At 51.4% G+C, this 22560-nt stretch overlaps 1 protein-coding gene across 2 annotated transcripts in view; it reads left to right on the plus strand.

Moving 5' to 3' along the window:
• The first annotated feature begins 5748 nt into the window (after positions 1-5748).
• PACSIN1 (protein kinase C and casein kinase substrate in neurons 1) overlaps positions 5749-22560 on the plus strand; it is a 55474-nt gene continuing 38662 nt past the window's right edge. The window contains exon 1 of one of the 2 annotated variants that reach the window (XM_042938497.1): positions 5749-5890. The gene's annotated coding sequence lies outside the window, so the exon portion shown is untranslated. Of the gene's footprint in view, positions 5891-6818; positions 6840-22560 lie in introns of those variants that run through there. The other variant, XM_042938498.1, reaches the window with a different exon arrangement.

The raw sequence follows: 22560 nt of genomic DNA on the forward strand, positions 1-22560 counted from the left end.
CGAAGTCGGACGCTCAACCGACTGAGCCACTCAGGCGCCCCAAATAGCTTTCCTTTAAAAAGGAACAATACTCCATCGCTTGGCTATGCCATGGCATTTCTAATACATCCCATGTGGAGGGGCACTTGGGTGGTTTGCAGTCTGCAGCTCTAACACACTATGCTGGGATCCATACCCATTGTGTTGGTGAGGAAACTGAGGTTTGAGAGGCCACCTGGAGAGTTGGTGGCAGAACCAGGATCAGATTCCAGTCCCCTTGCTCTACATCCCATGAGGGTATTTTCCTCTTGGCTTGGGCTTCCTGGCTCTGGAATGGGGGGGGGGGGACCAGCATGAAAGGGGACGAGTGGCAGGAGGGTGGGGGTGGCGAGCAGACAAATTTACCAGTGTCATTTTTTTTTTCTCTTCCTCGGCCTAACACTGGCTGCATGATGAAGGAGAACCAGTTGGAAGGAAGACCCCAGACCCTCAGCCTGGAAAGCAGCAAAGCAGAGACCATGGGCTGAAGGGGGTGTTTTGCAGCAGCAAGCCTCATGGCAAAGCCTTTGCATAAACCTTGGTTTTTCCTTCTGGTAGGGTTTGCTTTGGAAGCCAAAATACAGTCCAGGGTTGGAAAGGAACTCAGCCCTAGTATTCAGGAGACCTGCGATCAAGACTCAGGCCTGCCACTGACCCATGAAATCCTTGGGCAAGTCTCTGGGTCTGGAAGGTGGGAGTTTGACCCAATGGGGCTTCTCCAATCATAAGATACAGGTTCTGGAGCCACTAGGATTAGGTTCCAATGCCAACTCAATCAAGGCTCCCTTGACAAATCTCATTTCCTCATTAAAAATAGTCAGAGTCAAGGGGCGCCTGGGTGGCTCAGTTGGTTAAGTGTCTGACTTCGCTCAGGTCACGATCTCACAGTTCGTGAGTTCAAGCCCTGCACTGGGCTCTCTGCTGTCAGCACAGAGTTGGATTCAAAACCTCTGTCCCCATCTCTCTCTGCCTCTCCCCCTCCCCCTCAAAAATAAATAAACATTTAAAAAATAGTAGGAGTCAAAGTAGTACCAGATGTGGTAAGAGTCAAAGGAGATAATGTATACAAAAGCCCTTAGAAAACTAAAAAATCAACACACCATATACATTCCTCTCCCCTAGGTATTAATTTTGAGGCTGATATTACAAATGGTGAACTCTGCCCATTACCGCGTCTTCAATATCAGATATTAGTGAACCACGTCTCTCTGTTGTTCAGGACACGAATTAAAAACCAAAGCCAGAACACAAAATCTTCATTGGGTGTTGTTGAACTTGATACCCAGCATCCAATTAGGTAACCTGCCCGCATTTAAGGTACAATGCCACTAGGTGGCGATGGTGTCCAGGCCACTGTCGTGTGTTCCAGAGCAGAAACCCTATGGACCGTATCAAAGATCTCCTTTTTTATGCTTTGAGGCCTCATGGAAAGACCTGGCGAAACCTCAGTTTCCTTATCTGTAAAATGGGGATAATAGTACTAAATGAGGTCATGTAAAATCCTCCTGTGCACAATAAGACCCTCAGTAAGTGTTTGCTCCTTTCCTAGCTAAATGATTAAAAGCCTGGCTTTTGGAACCAGATTGCCTGGGTTTGAATTTCAGCTTTGTTGCTTACCAACTGTGTGACCTTGGGCAAGTTACCTAACCTCTCTGGGCCTTCGTTTCCACGTCTGTAGTAATCGAACCTATCCTCATAGTTAATGTGTGTAAAGTGCTTGGAAAGTGCCTGGTCTAAGAAAAGCGCTCTGACTTTGCCGTTGTCTGTGTACGTCCTAGGGTGAGCCCTCTCTCATGCATAGTCTGGGTCCCAACTCTGGGCACCTCCCAAGATTGAATGTCTTGTCAAGACAATAGGTCTTCGGGACATTTTTAACCCCCTGGCATGAGTCATGAGCAGAGAAAGCTACAATTCCAAGACTCCTGACACTTTGGTCTCCAGATTCAGGGCACAGCTGGCAACAGCCTCTGTCCACCCAGCAGGTGATGGAAACCAATTTGCAAGTGTGAAGCCAGCTGGTGGGAAGATAAGGAGAGGGCAGAAGGGGCTGTGAGGCTGTTTTTACAGTACTTTTGTCCCTTGGGGGTGTCTTGCTCACCTCTGTGCTGTTGGGAGGCAGCTCAAAAAATAAAACACCATGGGCTCCTGGGCCAATGGCTTCCCCGCTCTGTCCTGCCCCACCTCCGTGCAGGTTTGCGGGGGAGGTAGAGGAATCTGGTGACGACAGCACCTGACCAAAAGTCAGGAGATCTGTTTTTAGCCCAGCTCTGTCACCGATGCGCTGTGTGACCTTGACGAGTCACTTTTCCTCTCTGGGCTTCAGAGTCCTGCTCTGTCAAAATTGGGACACACTTCCTGCCCTTCCTTTCCAACCAGAGATGTGGGGAGTATAGAGAAACTCTTCAAAACTTCACCTCCTCCTTGAAGCCTTCCATATTGGATGGAACAAAAAGGGAATCCAAATCTTTCCCATCTCCCCTCCACCGTTCCCAGGCTAACCATGTGATGTTGATCACTAATCCATTATTCGCTCATTGGTGGATTCCACAGGCTTGTTCAGTGCCGGTCTGAACATGTCCTTTTTGTCTTGTCTGCATTGGAAACTCATCCGGGGAGGGCTGTGCCTGCCTCCTTGCTCTGTGTGGCATGCAGAGTCTAGCACAGGAGGCTAGCATGACCGAGGCATGGCTTGGGGCTCTCAGTGGGGAGAAGGGTCCCATTGAATCCCTGTATCTGGAACTTAATGGGACTGAGAACAGTGAATTGTTGGGGAAACAAGAGATGTGAAAAGTGCCTTGAAGAGTGAAACAGATAAATGTATTATTCTCTGGATGGGGCACAGAACAATAAGGGGGGAGAGAGATGGGGGCGGTCAGCTCTGATAAGCATAAGTTTTACAATCAGAAAATGGAGAAGGAAGCTAGTTCAATTTTAAGAAGCATGGAAATTCTGTGTCAATTTCCAAAAATAAAATGTTATTTTGTTTACACATGGACCAGTGTGTGTGTGTGTTTTCCACTCCCATTTCCTCCCCCCCCCCCCCCCCCAGGGCTTGGGCTGCTAGGGTCTTAATTCTAGGTTGGGCATATCTCAACTTCAAGGGGAGTAAGCCCAGCCTGTCAGCCTCTTCACTTCCCTACTGCTCTCTCCATCATCTGCCCCATCAGGTCTAACCCTCTATTCTCCTTCCCACAGCTGCCCTAACTGGTTTCAGCTTCTGTCAACCTCCAGCCCCCTAGCCCTTCTTCCCCTCTGCATTATGACCCCATCCCCTGGGAATACCCATACCCTTCCCACTCTTCCCATCCTCCACCAAATGCCTGGCTGCCAAGGGACACCGAGCGTCTTTTATCCGTCAGTGTCCCATGCTCTGGATTTTACTACCTTTTTAAAACATACCAGTCCTGGGCTCCATTCCATCTACATCAAAGCAGGCTAACGTAGGGGAGGGGCAGGTATTGTAGTCTATCCATCCCAGATTGTATTTTAAGAGCTCTTGGGGAATTAGCGTCTTCACATTAAGAAAATTCTAACAGGAACGTCACAGCACCACGGTAGACCAAAAGGGGAGAGATTTGGGGGTACATGTAGTTAATGGTAATAATAGTCACGATTTATTTCACACCTGTTATGTTCCAGGCACTAAACTAGGTGCCTGACATCCTTTGTCTAATTCCAACAACCCTGTGAAGCAAGTGTAATTATCGTGATAATAAAAACAAGAAAAGTCTCTGAGTACTTACGTGCTAAGCAATTCATCTTTATTGTCTTGTGTAACATTCATAGGACCTGTGAGGCAGGTGTTGTTGCCGTGTCCATTTTCCAAACAAGGGAACCAAGGCATAGATCAATTAAGTAAGTTGTCACACAGCTTATTAAGACAAGGAAGTTAAACCTCAGAGGGGTTAAGTAATATGTCCTTTTTTACCCAGCAAACAAGCAATTGAGTGGAGTCCGTGATTTCTCCTCTACATGCTCAACACATCTCCTCCTGGCAATGGGAAATCCCAGGTTGATGAGAGGGCAACTGGAACCAGGAACTGCTAGGGTGTGGAAGATGGTGGGATTTCATCAGCTCCAGACATGAACGTATTCCTTACATGGAGGGTGTCCAGTATGCTCTGGGACCCCAGCCCAGCCACCTGCCAAATGTCTCCTGGCTTTGCTGGCCTGTCTCAATAATCCTTTGCTGCCTCTTGCCCCATCTGGCTCATCAGAATCCCAGCACACTCATCGGGATGCTGCCTCCTTCAGGAAGCCTTCCTGGATGACCCTAAACCAGAGCCCTTTGATCTTCTCTGGGACGTTGTGCACTCACGTGGCTGTCCTCTTCATCCTTGGGGTAGGTACTGTCATCTGGCCCCCCTAACTAGGTGTTGAATTGTTGAATTCCTCCAGGCTCTAACACCTAACAGGAAATCAGTACTCAGAGAATTCTCATTGAACAAATGCTGCACGTGGGCATTCCCCCTGGTCACTAGGGTCATGAATTTCGTTCGGTGCCTCTGGTGAGGGAGGATGGGAGAGGGATGGCAGGAAACATGTGTGATCAGCCCAGGTACACACAATAGGGAGTGGTGAGGTCTGTGGCTAAGGAGAGTTTGCAGGACCACCTGAGGGGCTTACAATCAGATTCAGCCACCCCCGTTCCCCATAGATGCCTAGTACCTAATCACCCTGTGAACACTCCCATTATCTTCCCCTTTCCCTAGCTTTATTTTCCTACTTTGTGCATACAATCTTAAAACATATTCTTTATACTATTTATTATACTCAGCATTTTTCCCTCACACATGCTCTGCCTGAGGGTAGAGATTTGGTCTATTTTGCACTCTACCGGAGGGAGCCCAGCCCCGGTGGTGCCTTGCACAAGATAGGCTCTCAACAGATCGGTGTTGAATAAATCATCAGCCCCTTGCATCTATCTACAGTGAGGAGAGCTGCCCCAGTCTCCCTGCAGTGTTCACGCTCCCCGAAACATTCCCGGTTCAGGGCAAGAAGAGCGAGGGGTCAAGGCAAAGCCGGTGGGGGTTACAACAACCCTCCCCCCACTCCCCCCCCTCCCCCCCCCCCCCCCCAGCCCCAAGGAGATGGCCTAGGGTCTATCTTGGGGACAGCACGTCCAACAGGAACTAGGGCACGAGGTTTTAATGCCTGCCCCATGGGGTCAACGGGGGCACTTCTGGGCGAAGGTGATGTGGGGCGGGGGAGGATGGGATGGGGGAGGAGGGGCCGTCCCTCCAGAGCGCGCTCGCTCACACACACACACACACACACACACACTCACTCTCACCATACACGCACCCTCTCGTACCAGAACACGTAGGATTAGGAGAGGCCAGAAACCGACAGACGGACGGTCAGGGCCGGAAGAATGTCCCAGAAGGTGTGGAAAGGGCAATGAGGGGAAGGGAGCGACGCCCCCGGCTCCGGAGAGCCGTTGCAGGGGGGCTGGGGCGGGGGGAACGAGGGGCCGGCGGGCGCCAGCCGGGAGCAGCCCCTGGAGGCGGGCGCCGGCCGGGGACCTGGGGGAGCAGGTCCCCCCTCCGCGGGCGCCAGCTAAGCCGGGAGCTGCCTCCTCGGCACCTGCGCAGGCACCGCGCCGCCCTGCGCCGAGCTGCCATTGGCTCGCTAAAAATGCCTCTCTAATCTGCGCCCATCTGTGCACGCCTCCTCCTTCCTCCCCCCGCCTCCTCGGCTCTGACCTTCCTCCTTCCCGCAGCCCCGGCGCGGTCCGGAGAGACGCGGTGGCGGCGGCGGCGGCGGCGCAGCCTCCTCTTCCCCCGGGAAGTCGTCCGGGCTTGAGGCCGGCCCCAGACGCCCCGCTCTGCCCCGTGGCGCCGCCGATGGTGCCGGGCCCTCCTGCCCCCAGGTAGGGGGTCTGGCCCTGGGTGAGAGGGTGCGGAGGGAGGAGGCCAGTTAGGGATGCGGGTCTGCGGTGGGCGCAGAGGCTGATACCTCGGGGATTGGGCACTGGAGAGAGGTGGGCGCGCGCCGGGGCTGCCTTGCAGGCACCGGGGCTCGCGGGCATCACCCAGGCAATGCCAGGATGCCCCTGCGCCCGGCCCCTTGGGAAAGGCAGCTAGCAGCGGAGGCCTTTACCCTGGGGAAAACGCAGGAAATAGGTTCCTGGGGAAGCTGGGACCCAGGCCCGGGGGTTCCGAGTCTCTGGCCTGGGGCGGTGTGGTCCCAACAGGGCGGGTGGGCTTGTGCCAGCTTGGTGCGTAAGCTATTTATGGATCAGAGTGGGCTGGGAGAAACACAGCAGTTGATGCGCCCTATGCCATGTCTGGTTTACAATTAAAGACATTTTCTTCTGTCTGTCTACCCCTTCCCTCATAGCTGGGATGGAAGTGGGGAGGAGAGAAGGAGGTGATGCTAAGTAGCCTGCAAATAAGCAGAAGCCATGGTCTTTCTGACACTGCTCTCCTCCCTATCCCCCAGGCCACTTGCTGCCGGTTGGAACCCTCTTCCTCTTATTTTTTGCCTTAGGAGGGCAGGAAAAGATTAAAGAGTCATCAGGGTGTGAGGGGCACAGTGGCAAACCCCAGAGCTTGGCCAGACCCAGCTTCAAGCCCCGGCTGCCCCCTACCCCCACAGCCCAGCTCTGCACCCCACGTGCAGTGACACATGTGGCCGCTTTTCTCTGGGCACAACCATAAATAACCTACATTGCCCTGGCTCTGGCACAGCCGGGGTGCAAACAGAACCGTCAATGATTTTGGAAGTTCTATGCCTTCCAAAGGCCCACCTGACCTTCCCATCACATGCAAATCACTACTCACAAACCACCCCCTCCAGGAAGCTTCGTGATACCCCAGGTGAGATCCTTGCCTCCTGCCCTGCATTCTTCAACCTAGTCTGCCTTGTGGTTTAGTTATTTATGTCTTGTCTGTCGCCCTCTGGACCAGAGGTGCCTTCAGGGTAGGAATCTGTTCCATTCACTTCTGCCATTGACCCTGAACCTGACCAGAGCCTGGCACCAAGTAAACGTTTGTAGAATGAGTGAATGAATGAATGTGGACTATGGGAAATAGCTGGCAACCTGAAGCTGGGGAGTGAGCCTCCTCTGGGGCTTTCCTTCCATCCCCCAGGACTAAGAGCCACCAAAATCAGACAGTCCCATTTAGGCCCTTTCTGGTCCTGCGGCTGATGGATAGTGATGACATTTGGAGATAAACGTCACAGTCCCGATGGCTTCAGAGGGTCTTTTTGGGCCCCTGGTTTGAGTGCCCTGGTCTAATCTAGGCTTGGTAGAAGGCCTGGTGGAAGTCTGGCTTCCCTCAGGCCCCTGGGTTGGCATTTTCTTCCTGGGATGCTCAGCTCAGACCAGGGGTCTCTGTCTCTGTCTCTGTCTCAGCCTTTGGGAAAGTTCTGGTCAGCTTGGTCAGCTTCAGGGAGTTTGGGAAGTCCCAAGCCAGGCCATCTTCAGCTTCTGGGGTCCTCGTGGCGAGCTCAGAGAAAATCTCCTGATTCCATCATGTGGAGGAGGAAACCCAGGCCAGAAGAAGAGGCCAGGGGTTCTGAGGTCTATGACGGATATGGACATGTGCAGAGTTTCTGTCTGGCCCTTGTTGCTCCTTTGACAGCCAAGACATCTGCAAGATGTTCTTGTCCTGGCCTTACAGAGGGGGAGACTGAGGCCCAGAGAAGGTCAGCAGCAGAGCCAGGGATGGCACTCAGTTCCTGGCTCCAAGTCCAGTGCTCTCTCCACTGGGCTCCAGGGAGCTGGGGTGAGGGCCCAGACGCAGGTCAGAGAGTGATTGTTCTAGAACCCCAAGGCTCCCCCTCCCTGGCTGTCTTGGCTCCTAGTAATGGAGAGGGTAAGGAAGCATGGAGGGGTGCTTCAGGGGTAGGGAGAGGCGAGGGGGGGATGTGTTAGTGCCTGGAAGGGGTTGGCCCTGGGGGGGGGGGGGGTCTCGAGAAGAGGGTGCAGTAATAACAGTAGAAACTACCAGCACACAGCATTCGTCATGTGCCAGGTCCTATTCCAACTATTAACTCATTCAATCCTCACAAAAGCCCAATGCAGTAGGGACGCTGTTATCCCCATTTTACAAAAGGGGAGACTGAGGCACAGAGAAGTGATCTGTCCAAGGTCACACAGTCTGAAAGTGGAGGAGCTCGGATTTGAACTTTGGCTCCAGAGTCCATGCTCTTAACCTGTGTTCTCTACTGCAAGAGCAAGAGGGCTGTGAAGCTGGCTGCTGGGGGCTTGCTGTCTCCATGGAGATGCAGGTTTCAGGTCCTCAGTGGCTAAAGTTCAGGCGCTGTGGGTGGGAGGTGCAAGGTTAAGTGTGACTGAGGGTTGGCGGCTGCTGAGAATACTAACCAATCTCAAGCAGCAGGAGGGTCACCTTTGTAGGATGCACAGCTGACCCTGCTCTGCGTCCTTCAATGGCTCTCCATTGTCCTGAGGACAAAGGGCGATCTCCTAAAACTGGCACTGTTGCCCTCCCCAAGCCTGTTTCCTCTTTCTTTTCACCCTCCCTCTGCCCTCCAGCTGCTCTGAACTGCTCTCAGTTCCTCAAATAAGTCATGCTTCTCTCACCTGCAGGCCTGTGCACAGGCTGTTCCCCCCCCCCCCCCCTCCCCCCACTAGAACACTCTCCCTCCTCTTCCCTACACATTTCTTCTCACCCTGGGGTGGCTGAGACTTCTGTTCCTCCCGGAAGTTTCTCTACCTGGGCCTGCTGCTCAGCGCCCCCCTCCCCCATAGCACCCTCTGGGGCATTTGGTTGTTGCCCCGCCTTCTCCCACCCCAAAGGCCGTGAAGTCCAAGGGCAGGGTCTGTGTCCTGTTCCCAGTGTCCCCAGTGCCTGGCACCAGATAGCCCTAGCTCCCTTAGGGAATGAGTGAATGTGGCCCCTCATGTCACCAACCTCGGGACACATACAGCATTTTTCTTCCCCACAGGAGTTGAGGAAACCACTCATAAATTTGCATATAGCCCCACAGCAGGGATAAGCTGGTGGTAGAAAGCCTTCACTGGAGAGGTGAAAGGGCCTGTGGACCTGGTGGGACAGGGGAGAGCACTTGGGGTGGAGGAGTTCACCCATTTGGGGGAAGCCTCCCCCCGGGAAACAGGATGAGGGGGCAGGTTGGGGGGTGGTGGGGAAGGAGTGGGTGTGCCAGGTGGAGGAGGGGTGCTTGGTTTGGTTTTACATTTTTCTTAAATTAAAAAAAAAAAAGCTTTTATTTTCTTATTCCCAAAATAATATGTGTTTATTGTGGAAAATGTAGAATGTACTGGAAAGCCAAGCAAACTCCATTAGCCAGCATCAGACCCACCTGATGTAGGCACTTTGTGGTTGGTTTCCAGCCAGGGGGGCAGCAGACTGGGGCAGGGGTGGGGGGAGATGGGGACTGAGGACAGGCCGGGTAGAAAGTGAGGGGAATCAGTGTGTAGGTGGCGGGGGGGGGGGGGGGGGGGGTGGGTTGAGCCTTGCCCATAGACACCAGGGAAGGAAGCAGGCAGGATGGGGTGGAGGGAGAAGTGGAGCTCCGATGCAGGCGGCCACAGACAACCTCAGGGACCCACCATGAACTCTGGAGCTAGAGCAGCCCTTTCGAGCAGAACTTGACCATCAGGCAGCTAGACCTCAGCACCCATCAGGCTCTGGGTGGGGCCCTGGGCTTGCCCTTAGGCAGGTGGTTCTGCAGCAGCAGCAGCAGCAGCAGCAAAGAGGGGCTGCTAGCCAAGGGTCACGTGCTGGCATCACCGCCCCCCCCCCCTCCCCGGCAGCTGGGACCAGAGACAGAGTTTACCACCAGAAAGGATGGGGGGGGGAAGGAATCTACAAGGGGAGAAGACCAGCAGGAACCTGGCTCTGAGGGGGTGGGACTCCAACGCCAAGGAGGTTGGTGGGGCCATCTGGCTGGGGGGGGAGGGAGAGGTGGGGAGTATGCCTGTGGGCGTGGTGGAGGGGTGCCTCCCTAGACCTCTTGGGTGACAGGGCCAGTGGGCTGCCTGATGGCTGGGAGGGCAGAGGAGGCCTCAGGTACTCTTTAAAAGTCACTTGATATTGGGGCGCTTGGGTGGCTCAGTCAGTTTGCTGCAACTCTTGATTTCAGCTGAGGTCATGATCTCACAGTTCATGAGATCGAGCCCCCTGCCGGGCTCTGCGCTGACAGGGTCCTGCTTGGGATTCCCTCTCTCTCTGCCTCTCCCCTGCTGTCCCCAAGTAAATAAATAAACATTAAAAAAATAAAATAAATAAAGTTTAAAAATCACTTCATGTTAAAATGCTGGGGCAGGGGGTGCTGCAGTAGGCTTACTGGATAAAGTAAATCCAGGATGCCCAGTTACATTTGACCTTCAGAGAAACCACAAATTTGTTTAGTACAAGCGTGCCCTAAATATTGCGTGGAATGCACTTGCACTAGGAATTTTATTTGTTGTTTATCTGGAAGTCAAATTTAAGTAGGTGTCCTGCATTTTTAGTTGCTACATCTGACTACCCTACACAGGGAATGGAGAGGGGTAAAGAGAAAGAGAGGTGAAGTGTGGGGGGGGTCCTAATTTTCTCTTCTTTTGTACTGTGGAAGGGCTCAATCGCTACTTGTTTGAAGCTGACAGTTAAAAGGAAATTAAAGTATCCCTCTTTTCGAAATCAACGAGACGGTTTCGAATTTTGTGTCCGTAAACTGTTTACTGCCGAGAGAATAACTCCTCATTTGTGGAGTTTGGTTCTCTGGTGCCGCTCAGAAACACGGGCCGTGCTCTCATTTATTCAGGAGGCACAAAAGGAGATTCGATGGTCAAGGGTGGCGTCACTATAATAATGTTAATGCATTCGAGAAATCAAAGTCCTCATCATAATAAAGCTCTTAGGTGGCAGAGAGTGTGGGAAACCAGAAGTCTCACCTCAGCCGGGGAGAATAGGTGGGCCATAGTAATCAAAGCTTTGATCTGGCAGTTTCTCCCCCAGGTGCCCTCCTAGTGGGGTGCAAAGACAGCTGGGTGGAGACGGTCAGTGTGGCAGAGCCACATCAGGAGGGCCGGTGGTGTAGTTAGGACCTCTCCGGCCCGTGTGATTTTAGGCAGCTGTTCAGTTCCTCCATTTGGTCAGTGAGTCTCCACTGAGTGTCTCCTGTGTGCCAGCCACTGTTTTAGAGGCTTGGAGATGCGGACCAGAAAGAACAGATGGTCAGCAGGTATGGCAGGTTGAGGCAAGTGACTTTGTAGAATAGCATATTTAGTATGAGTCCGTTAAAAAAATATATACATGTGTACCTCTGTGTCCACACTGCACAGAAATGTCTGGAAGGCTGTGTACCCCGTCGTTATCGGAGCTTACCTCTGGGGGCAGGTATTAGGAGGCTCAGTGCCAAGCAAGATGGGGAATGTTTCCTTTTCGTTTCAGCCATGCCGTGCTGTTTGCCTTTTCTGACAGCAAATGTCATTACTCATAAAAACATAATTAAAATTATACTTGATGATATCTGGGGTTTTTCTTAGAAATCTTAAAAAATGAGCGTTTAAATTGCTTTCCCCTTAGTTTGACGGCGTTTGAGTCGGATGCTGCCACTTGGGTTTAAATTTTTGTTTGTGGCTGGTTTTGAACTGGGCCCCTCATGGGACCAGTTTCTCCTGGCCTCCTGGGACCCCTCTTTCTCCTTTCCTTCCTTGCCTTCCTGGGGTGGATGCAACCTGGTGGGATGGGCAAGGGGCTAAGGGAAGTCTGGGTGTCAGGAAGGCAGAAGCATTACAGAAGCCAAGTCTCCATGAAAGTGGTGTTGGGCACCCACCGTGTGCGTGGTACTGAGGTCTCCTGTGAGGGAGACGAAGGAGGGAGGCAGGCCCTGGACAGCAGTGCCAGGGGGCCCAAGGGGGCCTGAGGTCCACTGACATGTGCCAGGCACTATTTTCTTAATCGTATTTTTTAACTCATTTAGTTTCCTTACAAGGTTATACCCATTTTACAGATGTGGAAACTGAAGTTAAGTGACTTGCCTGAGGTCACACTGCGAGTAAGCGGCTGAGGCAGGATTCACACCCATGCGGTCTGGATCTAGAGGCTCTGCTCTTGACCTCTACGCCATGACACCTGTCATTAGGGAGTGAAGAAGAGGCATGCTCCCGAAGACCATGGAAGGTCTTCTGCGGGAGGTAGATCCGGAAGGAAAACGATGGTAGAGGTGGAAGGTGCCTTCCAGGCAAAGTGACAGCAGGGACAAAGGCGCATAGGCTGCAGAGGTGGGTTGTAGGGGGCTCTGGGGAGGAAATCAGTGTAGGAACCTGAGGGAGGAAGTGGGAAATGAGGCTGCTGGGGAATATGCCAAATATTTGAAGCCATTGGCCTCACTGGACTTTCTGGGACAGGTGGCCCAGAGCCCCTCAGCTCCCTTCTGTCCCACCCGGGCCCTCCCAGGGCCACCCACCCTGCCCTTGGCCTGCCTCAGTCCAACCTTGACCAACCACTGGAGAAGAGAGACAGCTGAGGGAGGGCAGGAGCATGGGCTGGGGGCAGGGGCGGGGGGGGGGGGTGGGCGACAGGGTGAGGTCCTGGCCCTTATACTAACTCATGCAGGGGCCTTGGGCCATTCAACACCTTGCCTTGGGACTCAGTTTCCTCTTCTGTTCTTTACATTTTGAACTTTTTATTATGGGAAAATATAAGCATTTACAAAAGTAGAGAGAATAGTATCCCGAACCACCATGTACCCGTTGCTCAGCTACGACTCCTATCAATTCATGGCCAGTCTTGTTTCATTTCTGCCCCCTATTCTCCTTTTCCCCTAGTAATTCAAACTGGGTGGGATCACTCCAAGGCATCAGTTCATTACAAATATACCAAGATGTATCTCTATGTGATAAAGACTTTTCTCAACATAAGCACAGTACCATTATTATACCTAAGAAGAAACTTTCCTTTCCTTTATATTGTCACATATCCATTGAGTATTCATGTTCCCAGTTATTGCAGACCTTTCTTTCTTTCTTCCTCCCTTCCTTTCTTTCTTTCTTTCCTCCTTTCTTTTTCTTTCTTTCTTTCTTTCCCTTTCTTTCTTTCTTTCTTTCTTTCTTTCTTTCTTCTTTCTCTTTCTTTCTTTATTTCTTTCTTTCTTCCTTTCTTTCTTTCTTTTTTCCCTTTCTTTCTTTCTTTCTTTCTTTCTTTCTTCTTTCTCTTTCTTTCTTTCTTTCTTTCTTTCCCTTCCTTCCTTCCTTTCTTTCTTTCTTTCTTTCTTTCCTTCTTCCTCTTTCTTTCTTTCTTTCTTTTCCTTCCTTCCTTTCTTTCTTTTCTTTCTTTCTTTCTTTCTTTCTTTCTTTCTTTCTTTCTTTCTTTCTTTCTTTTTCTTTTTATGGCTTATTTGACTCAAGATCCAAATAAGATTTACATATTGTTATTGGTTGATGTGTTAGTCTCTTTTTTTCCCTTTTAAAAAATGTTTATTTATTGTTTAGAGAGAGAGTCGGGGAGGGGCAGAGAGAGAACGAGAGAGAGAGAATCTCAAGCAGGTTCTGCACTGTGAGCACAGAGCCCAATGTAGGGCTCAAACTCATGAACCGTGAGATCATGACCTGAGCCGAAATCAAGAGTCAGATGCTTGGCTGGCTGGGCCATCCAGGCACCCCTGTCTCAGTCTCTTTTAGTCCATAGGTTCCCTCTCCATCTTTTCCTCCATCCTTGGCAATTTATCTGTAGGAGAAACCAGGTTATTTGTCCCCTGGAATTTCCCGCAGCCGGATTTTGTTGGTTGTATCTCCGTGGTGTGGATTAACATGTTCCTCTGTCCCCTCTGTAAATTGGGTAGTTGGATTTATCTGTCTTCTGACTCCCCTTCATGCTCTGTTCAGTAAGCCCTCCTGACTCTACCTTCATGACGCCCAGAGTCTGACCACTTCTCACCATGTTGTCCATTGCCGCCCTCCCTTCTGAACCACCACTGTGGCTTTCCCGGATTATTGCAGCAGCCTCTGCCTGGTCTCCCTTGCCTCTCTCCTTGCCCTAGCAGCCAAAGAGACCCTTTCAAAACCTCAGTCAGATCATGTCCCTCCTCTGCTCAAAACTTCAATGACTCCCTCTTATTTGGAATAAAACCCAAAGTCCTATAAAAAGTCCTATAACAGTCTACAAGGCCCTGCATGGCTTGCTGCTCAGTACTGCTGACCTCATCTCATGCCACTCACTCCTACCTCACTGGGCTCCCTGCCGGTTTTGGATGTATCAGATATCCTCCTGCCTCAGGGCCTTTGCACTGCTGTTCCCTGTGCCTGGCTGCAGAGGTCAGCATGGCTTCTGATGTTTCACATCTCTGCCCTCATCACCTCCTCAGAGAGGCCTTCCCAGAGCATCTAACCTAAAGTAGCTGCCATTGTTCTCCACCCTCTGCCCCCTGCTTTAGTTTCCTTCATAGCACTTACCCATCCCTGATGTTACAATGTTGTTGGTTTCCTGTCTGTCTCCCCTGCCTCCCTGGGAGCTCATGAGGGCAGGGCAGCATGACTGCCCGCAGAGCAGACCTCTTCTTCCCCTTACATGATTCTTGGTCAGCTCCTCTCTTTTCAGCATTTCCTGGAAAATAAAAGAATGCTTCAGAGTTTACAAAATACTTCCTGTCCTAGGTCAGATGCGGGAAGCATAGGGAAGCATAATCGGAGACAGGGATTCCTGGGCAAGTGATTTATTGCAGGCAGCTCACAGAAGGGCGGGAGGGAGCCTGCAGAGTGCTCGAGAGGGGTGCAGCAAGTGCCAGGGGTGGGGTCGTCCTGCCTTGAGGCAAGCAAGGAGCCAGGCCACTGTGTACCCCCTACCGGGCAGTCATTGGCTGGTCTCCGGGGGAGGGCATGACCTCTTGGGCATCTCGGGTGAGGAGGCGGCTCACCCAGAAGCCCCGGCAACTCCCCGAAGGGGGACAGCGGTCTAGGGCATCGTGCACACCTCCTCCGTTTTCATACCCATTTGCTGCTCCCAGTCCAGCCATCAGCTGTGAGGGAGGGATCTATTAGTGACCATTATTCCTGTTTGATAGATGAGGAAGTCGAGGTCCTGGGGTGGGATCGTGGAATGACTTGCCTGGGGTGGCACAGCCAAGAAGGGACAGACCTGGGATTGGAGCTCAGATTGTTCCAGGGGACCCTCTGACTGGCTGGTTAACGTCTTAGTGGCTGCTGGTTCCTAGTTGTCCTCTTACACTTTCGTTCAGCGAGCAGGTATCCAGTGCCGTGTGCCCTACTGAACCGGCTGCTGGCCATTCAGTGACAAGCGAACCCCCTCTCCTGTTGTCCGCACCCTGCTGACCCCCGAGGAGCCCTGAGCCCCAGCCTCTGCAATGACAACATGGACAACACGCGGTGCCCGTTGAGCACTTCCTGTGTGCTGGGCACTGTGCTAGGCTCTTCGTGTGCATTCACACACTACAGGGTCACAGCACCCATTTCAGATGGGCAAGCTGAGGCTGCAGAGGGGCCTCAGGCTTCGGGCCAGGGTCCCTAGTGAATGCGTGATAGAGCTGGGACTCCAACAGGGTCTGAACGCGACTCTCACTCCCACCTCCCCTCCCCCAGCTCCACCCACAGCGGGATATCTGGTGTCACCTCTATCAGGAGCTCCATCGGACACCAGGCTGTTCCCCTTGCCTGCTCCCCAAGTGTTGGGTGACCAGCTGCCATCTCACCTGCCCCACTTGGCCGGGCCCCAGACGGGCACTTCTGATGGGAGGTCTCCCTGACCCTACAGGGCCTAGGGTTCCTGCATCTGCCCTGCATTGCCTCCCAGCCCCTTTGTCACCGTCCCGACTGGCCGGGTGGGCCCTTGGGCCAGTCCCAGCTGGCCTGGGCATTGGGGGCCCCTCCCCCTCATACCAGCTGGCCTGGTAAGCTGCAAAGCTGGCTTGGCCTGGGTGCCCCTGGACAGGACTGGGGGTGGGGCGACAAATCACAGCAGGCTTCTTTACGCCTTACCACCGCCCCACACAGGGTCAAGGCGAGCCCAATAGGGAGAAACTGAGTCAATGCCTGAGGGATGTTAAGGGTGGAGAGCCCCCCACGCTGCCTTGGTGATGCGGGTCTGTGAGGCAGTAAGATGGGGCTGGGTGCCCCAACCTGCCTCAGCTCCAGATCCTTGAGACCCCTGCTCCCCCTAGGACCCTTTTTCTACCCCATCCCCAAGCCGCTCTGCAACATTGTTCAGCTGAGCTGGGCACTAGAGGCCAGGCTCTGTCCCAAGCCTCAGGCCTAGAGGCTCCCTCCCAGGGCTGCGCCAAGGAGGGGCCTGTGGCCCCCTTGGCAGAGCTCCAGGCATATTTGTGCAAATTCTGGACATGAAATAGCCTGCAAAGCACATGCAAATTAGCCTGTCACCCAGTTGGTGTAGCCAGTGGAGCCGTTTCTCTGCTCCCAGCATGGCCTGCATGGCTGGAGAGCTATGGTCTGCAGGCAGGTGAGGTGCCCCCCACAGCAGCTGGAGGGGTGCAGGGGAGGTGAGAGCCCCCAGAGCCGTGGCCACCCCACCTTTACTGCAAGTTAACGTCTGATTTCTGTCACATTTTCCTCCTCACCAGATGGTGATTTTCTAATTTGATCATTTTGTTTGCATAAGCTAGACTTCTGTAAAGAACTTTGCCTCTTCGTTTATTTCGTTCTTCTGAAATATAGTGTGTTTAGCAGGATAAAGGCTTGATTCTTTCCCTTTGTTGATCAGTTATAAAGTCAACGAGTTCGTGTTCTGGCAACCTCCAAAGGAGACCAGTGAGTATTTTTCCCATTTTAAAATATAAAAGTGTATAAAATAGGTTATACATTTTAACAGATCAATACAAAGCCGGGGCGCCTGGGTGGCTCAGTTGGTTGAGTGTTTGACTTCGGCTCAGGTCATGATCTCACGGTTCGTGGGTTCAAGCCCCGCGTCGGACTCTGTGCTGACAGCTCAGAACCTGGAGCCTGCTTCAGATTCTGTGTCTCCCTCTCTCTCTGCTCCTCCCCTACTCACACGCCGTCTCTCTCTCTCAAAAATAAATAAAGATTAAAAAAATTTTAATACAAAGCCAACATCCTTGTCACTACCATGTAGGTCAAAAAAAATTGCTATATTTCTAAGAGACCCCCCTCGCACCCTTGTCCCCCACTGGGCCCCTCTCCCAGAAGGACCACCGTTCTAAATAGTTAGTGTTACTAGCTGCTTGGTTTTTGTTTTTACCATGTAAGTATGCATCCAAAACCAAATAGTGATGTCTCTTTTTGAATTTTAATTAACGGAGGGGCATCTGGATGGCTTAGTTGGTTAAGTGTTCAACTCTTGATTTTCGCTCAGGTCATGGTCTCACGGTTCGTGAGTTCAAGCCCTGCATCGGGTTATCTGCTGTCAGCGGGAAGCGCACTTTGGATCTTCTGTCTCCCTCTCTCTCTGCCCCTCCCCCACTTGTAGTCTCTCTCAAAAATAAATAAACGTTAAAAAATTAAAAATAACAAAAGTGAATTTTAATTAACGGAACTATTATCCTTTCATGGCTGTTTTTTTTCAATTAGCATTTTCTTTTTACCATGCATCTAGAGTGTTCTTTGTAGTAGTAATTATTTCATTTTTCTTTGTTGTATAGTGTTCCAATATGTGAACAGACCGTGATTTAATTCTCCAGGCTAGTGTTTACACGCATCCGGGTTGTTTCCGATATGTGGCTATGGTGAAAAATGCCACTCGGAGCATTCTTCTTTTTTTTTTTTTTTTCTTTTTTTAATGTTTGTTCACTCTTGAAAAAGAGAGAGAGAGAGAGTGCAAGCAGGGAAGGGGCAGAAAGAGAGGAAGACACAGAAAGAGAGGAAGACACAGTCTCAGCATAATGCCTAAGTTGTCCCATCTTTGGCCTGTGGGATGCCTCTGGCATCCTTTTCACACAAAACACACTGTGTTTACAAGTGTCCTTGCTTTCTGCAATGAAGATGTTCTAGTCTCCGCAGAGCTGCAATCAGCCATTTCTTTGAAGAGCTGTGGGGTATAGATATATATTTTTTAAATTGAGATATAATTCTATATCTATACAATTTTATCCCTTTTAAAATGTATAATCCCGTGGCTTTTAGCACATTCACAAAGTTGTGCCACGTCACCACTATCTAATTCCAGAACATTTTCCATCACTCCAGAAAGGAACCCCATACCCTCGAGCCAATTCCCTCAGTTCCCCTCCCTCAAGCTCCTGGCAGCCACCAGTCTCCTCCCTGTCCCTATAAACTTAATTTTCTTGGATATCCAGTAAGTGGACTCCTTTGTTTTTTTTTTTTTTTTTATATTTTTATTTATGTTTTGAGAGAGCAGAGTATAAGCAGGGGAGGGGCAGAGAGAGAGGGACAGAGGATCCAAAGCAGGCTCTGTGCTGACAGGTTGACAGAGCCCCCAGAGCTCACGAACTGTGAGATCATGACCTGTGCCAAAGTCAGACGCTCAACCAACTGAGCCACCCAGGCGCCCCTGGTAAGTGGACCGCTACAAGACTTTTCTGATTGGCTGCTTTCATGTAGCGTAATGTGGTTCAGGGTCACCCGCGTCATAGTACAGAGCTGCTTCATTCCTTCTTATGACTGAGTAATATTCCATCGCGTGGATACACACGTTTTATTGATAAATTAACGGACTTTAATCCATCAATCCGTTGGTGCGTTAATGGACATTTGAGTTGTAATGGCTTTTGGTTGTAATGGACTTTTGGTTGTAATGAGTAATGCTTCTGTGAGCATTTACGTATAAGTTTTTGTGTGGACATATGCTTTCGTTTTTCTTGGATATGTACCCGGGGTCACACGATAAATCGACCTTTAAGTTTCTGAGGAAACTACCAGGCTGTTTCTCAGACTGTGCCGGTTTACGTTTCCACCAGCAGTGTGTGAAAGTTCCAGTTCCTCCTCATCCTCACCAGCGCTTTTTATCATCCGTCTTTTTGGTCATGGCCACCCTAGCGGGTGTGAAGTGGCATCTTATTGAGGTCTCGATGGGCATTTTCCTAATGATTATTGATATTGAGCATCTTTTCATGTGCTCATTGGCCTTTTGTATATCTTCTTTGGGGAGAGGTCTTCTCATATCCTTTCCCATTTTGCCATTGGGTACTTTGTTTTTTCATTGATGAGTTTTAGAGTTCTTGATATATTCTAGATACTAGACACATAGCAGATATATGATTTGCCAACATGTTTTTCCCATTTCTGTGAGTTGTCTTTTCTCTGCCGGTCCATTTAATGAGGAATGGCCATTAGAGTCTCAGTCTGGGTGTTAGAGGCTTTATGCTTTATGAATTCTAGAAACCCACCAAAGAACCCACCCATAGCCTCAGAAGCTTTGGGCAGTAGGGCCTTGGGCTATAAGGACCAGCCTTGCCCGATCCCTTCATTTCTCAGGGATACTGAGAGGCAGAGAGGGGAGGTGGCTGCCTGGGGGCCCCCAGCTGCTGTGCGGCTGTGGGGCACCAGAGTCAGGTCCCCAGTTTAGTTCCTATTACTGCTCTTGGAGTCCCTGCCCGGCCACATCCCCCAAACCTCCCAGCCTCAAGCATTCCCTTTACTTCAGTGCCCCCCAGCTCTGCTTTATTGCTCTCAGCCTCTCTTCCTTCCAGGAGAAGCTCCTCCTCCTGGGATGAGTTCCTGTGGCCCCAGGGGGTGGATGGTTGCATTGTACAATGCATTGGATGCATTGTCAATGGTCAAATTTGGGAAAAACCAGGTACACCCGAGGTAAAGAGTCTCCTTTACGCAGGACTCATCCGTGCCTTTAACCTACTATTTTTTTTTTTAATGTTTGTTTATTTTTGAAGGAGAGAGAGACAGAGTGTGGATGGGGGAAGGGCAGAGACAGAGGGAGACACAGAATCCGAAACAGGCTCCAGGCTCTGAGCTGTCAGCACAGAGCCTAACACAGGGCTGGAACCCACGAACCATGAAATCATGACCTGAGCCAAAGTCAGATGCTTAACTGGCTGAGCCACCCAGCCGCCCCAACCTATTGTTTATTTTGAATGACACTTGTCAAAACTTAGAAGTAACCAAGATGTCCTATAAGAGGTGAATGTGGAAATAAGCTGATATGCCCAGACAATGGAATACTAATCAGGACTGAAAAGAAGTGAGCTATCAAGCCCATGAAAGACATGGAGGAACCTGAAAGACATTAATAAGTGAGAGAAGCCAGTCAGAAAAGGCTACATACTTTAGGACTCCAATTATATGACATTCTGGAAAAGACAGAGCTCACAGAGACCATTAAAAGACCATGATTGGTTGCCAAGGCTTTGGGGAAAGGGAGGGAGGGTGAGAGGGGTGGATGGGTGAATGAATAGGTGACTTTCAGGGCAATGAAACGATTCTGTAGTGGTGGGCACACGTCATTATACGTTTGTCAACATCTCTAGAATGTACAATGCCAAGCGTGAATGCTCGTGTAATCTATGGACCATGCTTGGTATTGATGTGTCAGTGTTGGTCCATTGATTTAACAAATGTGGCACATTGATGGGATGTTGATGGCAGGGGAAACTGGAGGCAGGGGTAAGTGGGGTATGTGGGAATCCTCTGTATTTTCTACTCAGTTTTGCTGTGAACCTAAAACTGTTCTAAAAAGAAAGTCTGTTAATTAAGAAAGTAACATCGGGGAGTGATGAGTGTTACAAAGGAAAAATAACACGGAAGTAAGGGACCAGGGAGTGACAGGGCTGGGCTGGCTGTTTTAGATGGGTTGGAGGTCAGAGACATGAATTAGAGGCCTGCCAAGGCAGGGAACTGGGCCTGTGGACACACCAGGGGAAGAGCATCCCAGCACGGGGGAGTGGCACATTCAAAGGCCCTGGGGCAGGAAAGAGCCTGATGTGTGTGAGGGACACAGAAAAGACAAAGTGCCTGGAGGGGAGAAGGGGCCGGGGGAGTGGCCGGGGGTGAGGGTCAGCAAACAGGTTGGGGTCCTGCATGTTCCACCTGCAGGCGGGGCAAGCCCTGGGATCTTTCTCAGGGAGACGGCGAGTCACTGGAGGGCTTCAGCAGGGGTGTGACATGTCAAAGTTATATTTGTGATTTAAAAGGAGAAGCATCTGGCAAACAGATGGTAGGGAGCAGAGGTGGAAGGGGGACCTGTGAGGGGGCCACACGGTCCTGCAGGCAAGAGGTGATGGTGCTGACACACCGTCTGTGGCAGAGGGGGCTCTGAGTAGCTGGGTTCTACATATGTTTTGAAGGGAGAGGCAGTGGGATGTGGGGGTGAGAGGAGGAGAGGAATCTACATCGTTGGTTTGAGCATTTGGGCGAACAGTGGTGTCATTTTCTGGGATGGAGATGGCCAGGCTTGGAGCTGGTCCCAGAGCAATCAATAGTTCCATTGGGGTGGTGCCTGTGGCTCAGGCCGCTGAGTGTCTGACTCTTGATTTTGGCTCAGGTCATGGTCGTAGAGTCCTGGGATCAAGCCCTGCATTGGGCTCCACGCCGAGCATGGAGCCTGCTTGGGATTCTCTCTCTCTCTCTCTCTCTCTCTCTCTCTCTCTCTCTCTCTCTCTCTCTGTCTCTCTCTCTCTCTCTGTCTCTCCCCCTCTGCTGCCTTCCCTGCTTGTGCATGCTCTCTCTCTAAAAAAAATTAAAAAAAAAAAAAGAGTTTCATTGGGGACAGGTCAACCTGTTAGATATCCAAATAGGATGTTGAGGAGGTGGCTGGATATATGAGACTGGAGTTCAGTGCCAGAGTTGGGGCTAGAAATATAAGAGGGGGACATTTAAAGCCACGGGCCTGGAGGAGATCACTTGGAGAATGGGTGCACCCAAGGAAGAGAAGAGGCCGCAGGGCTGAGTCCTGGGTGTGAGGGCACATAGAAGTCGGAGAGCCAAGGAAAGATTGAAGTAGGAGTGTGATGTCAGAAGCAGGACGGCCACAGATGTGAGGGCTCATGGGGTGGCAGTCATGTGGCTGTGGGAGGGGGTTTGGGGGGGGGGGCTGGGGCTCTGGCACTGTGGGAGCCAGTGATGGCCAGTGAAGGCCAGAGCCTGACTGGAGGGTTGGGGAAGGAGTGGCAAAGGGGCGTCCAGACGGCCTTCCCAGGAGCGTCCTCCGTGACCCAAAGGAGCAGGCTCACAGGGCAGACATTGAGGATGGTGTGCAGCTCTGGGGGGAACTTTTTTTGTTTTATTGTTTTATTTTTTGTAATTTTTTTTGATGTTGTATTTCTTTTTGAGAGAGAGAGACAGAGCACAAGTGGGGGAGGGATAAAGAGAGAGGGAGACACAGAATCCGAAGCAGGTTCCAGGCTCTGAGCTGTCAGCACAGAGCCCGACGCGGGGCTCGAACCCATGAACCATTGAGATCATGACCTGAGCCGAAGTCGGACGCTCAACTGACTGAGCCACCCAGGTGCCTCCCCCCTTTTTTTTTAAATGAGAGAAACAGCACCTTGTTCCCCCCTTTATGGGAGAGATTCTGTATGGAGGGAAACCCTGAGCCCACGGTAGAGGGGGATCATTGCAGCTGGAGAGCCAGGAGGGCAGGGGCTGGGGCCCGGTGCGAGGGAGGCAGAGCCTGGGCTGGGTGGGGTGGGGGCCGAGCGAGTGCGGGGGTGCTGCCTGCAGACTGCTCGCTC

The sequence above is a fragment of the Panthera leo genome, chromosome B2, assembly GCF_018350215.1.
Source record: "Panthera leo isolate Ple1 chromosome B2, P.leo_Ple1_pat1.1, whole genome shotgun sequence".
Taxonomy (NCBI): domain Eukaryota; kingdom Metazoa; phylum Chordata; class Mammalia; order Carnivora; family Felidae; genus Panthera; species Panthera leo.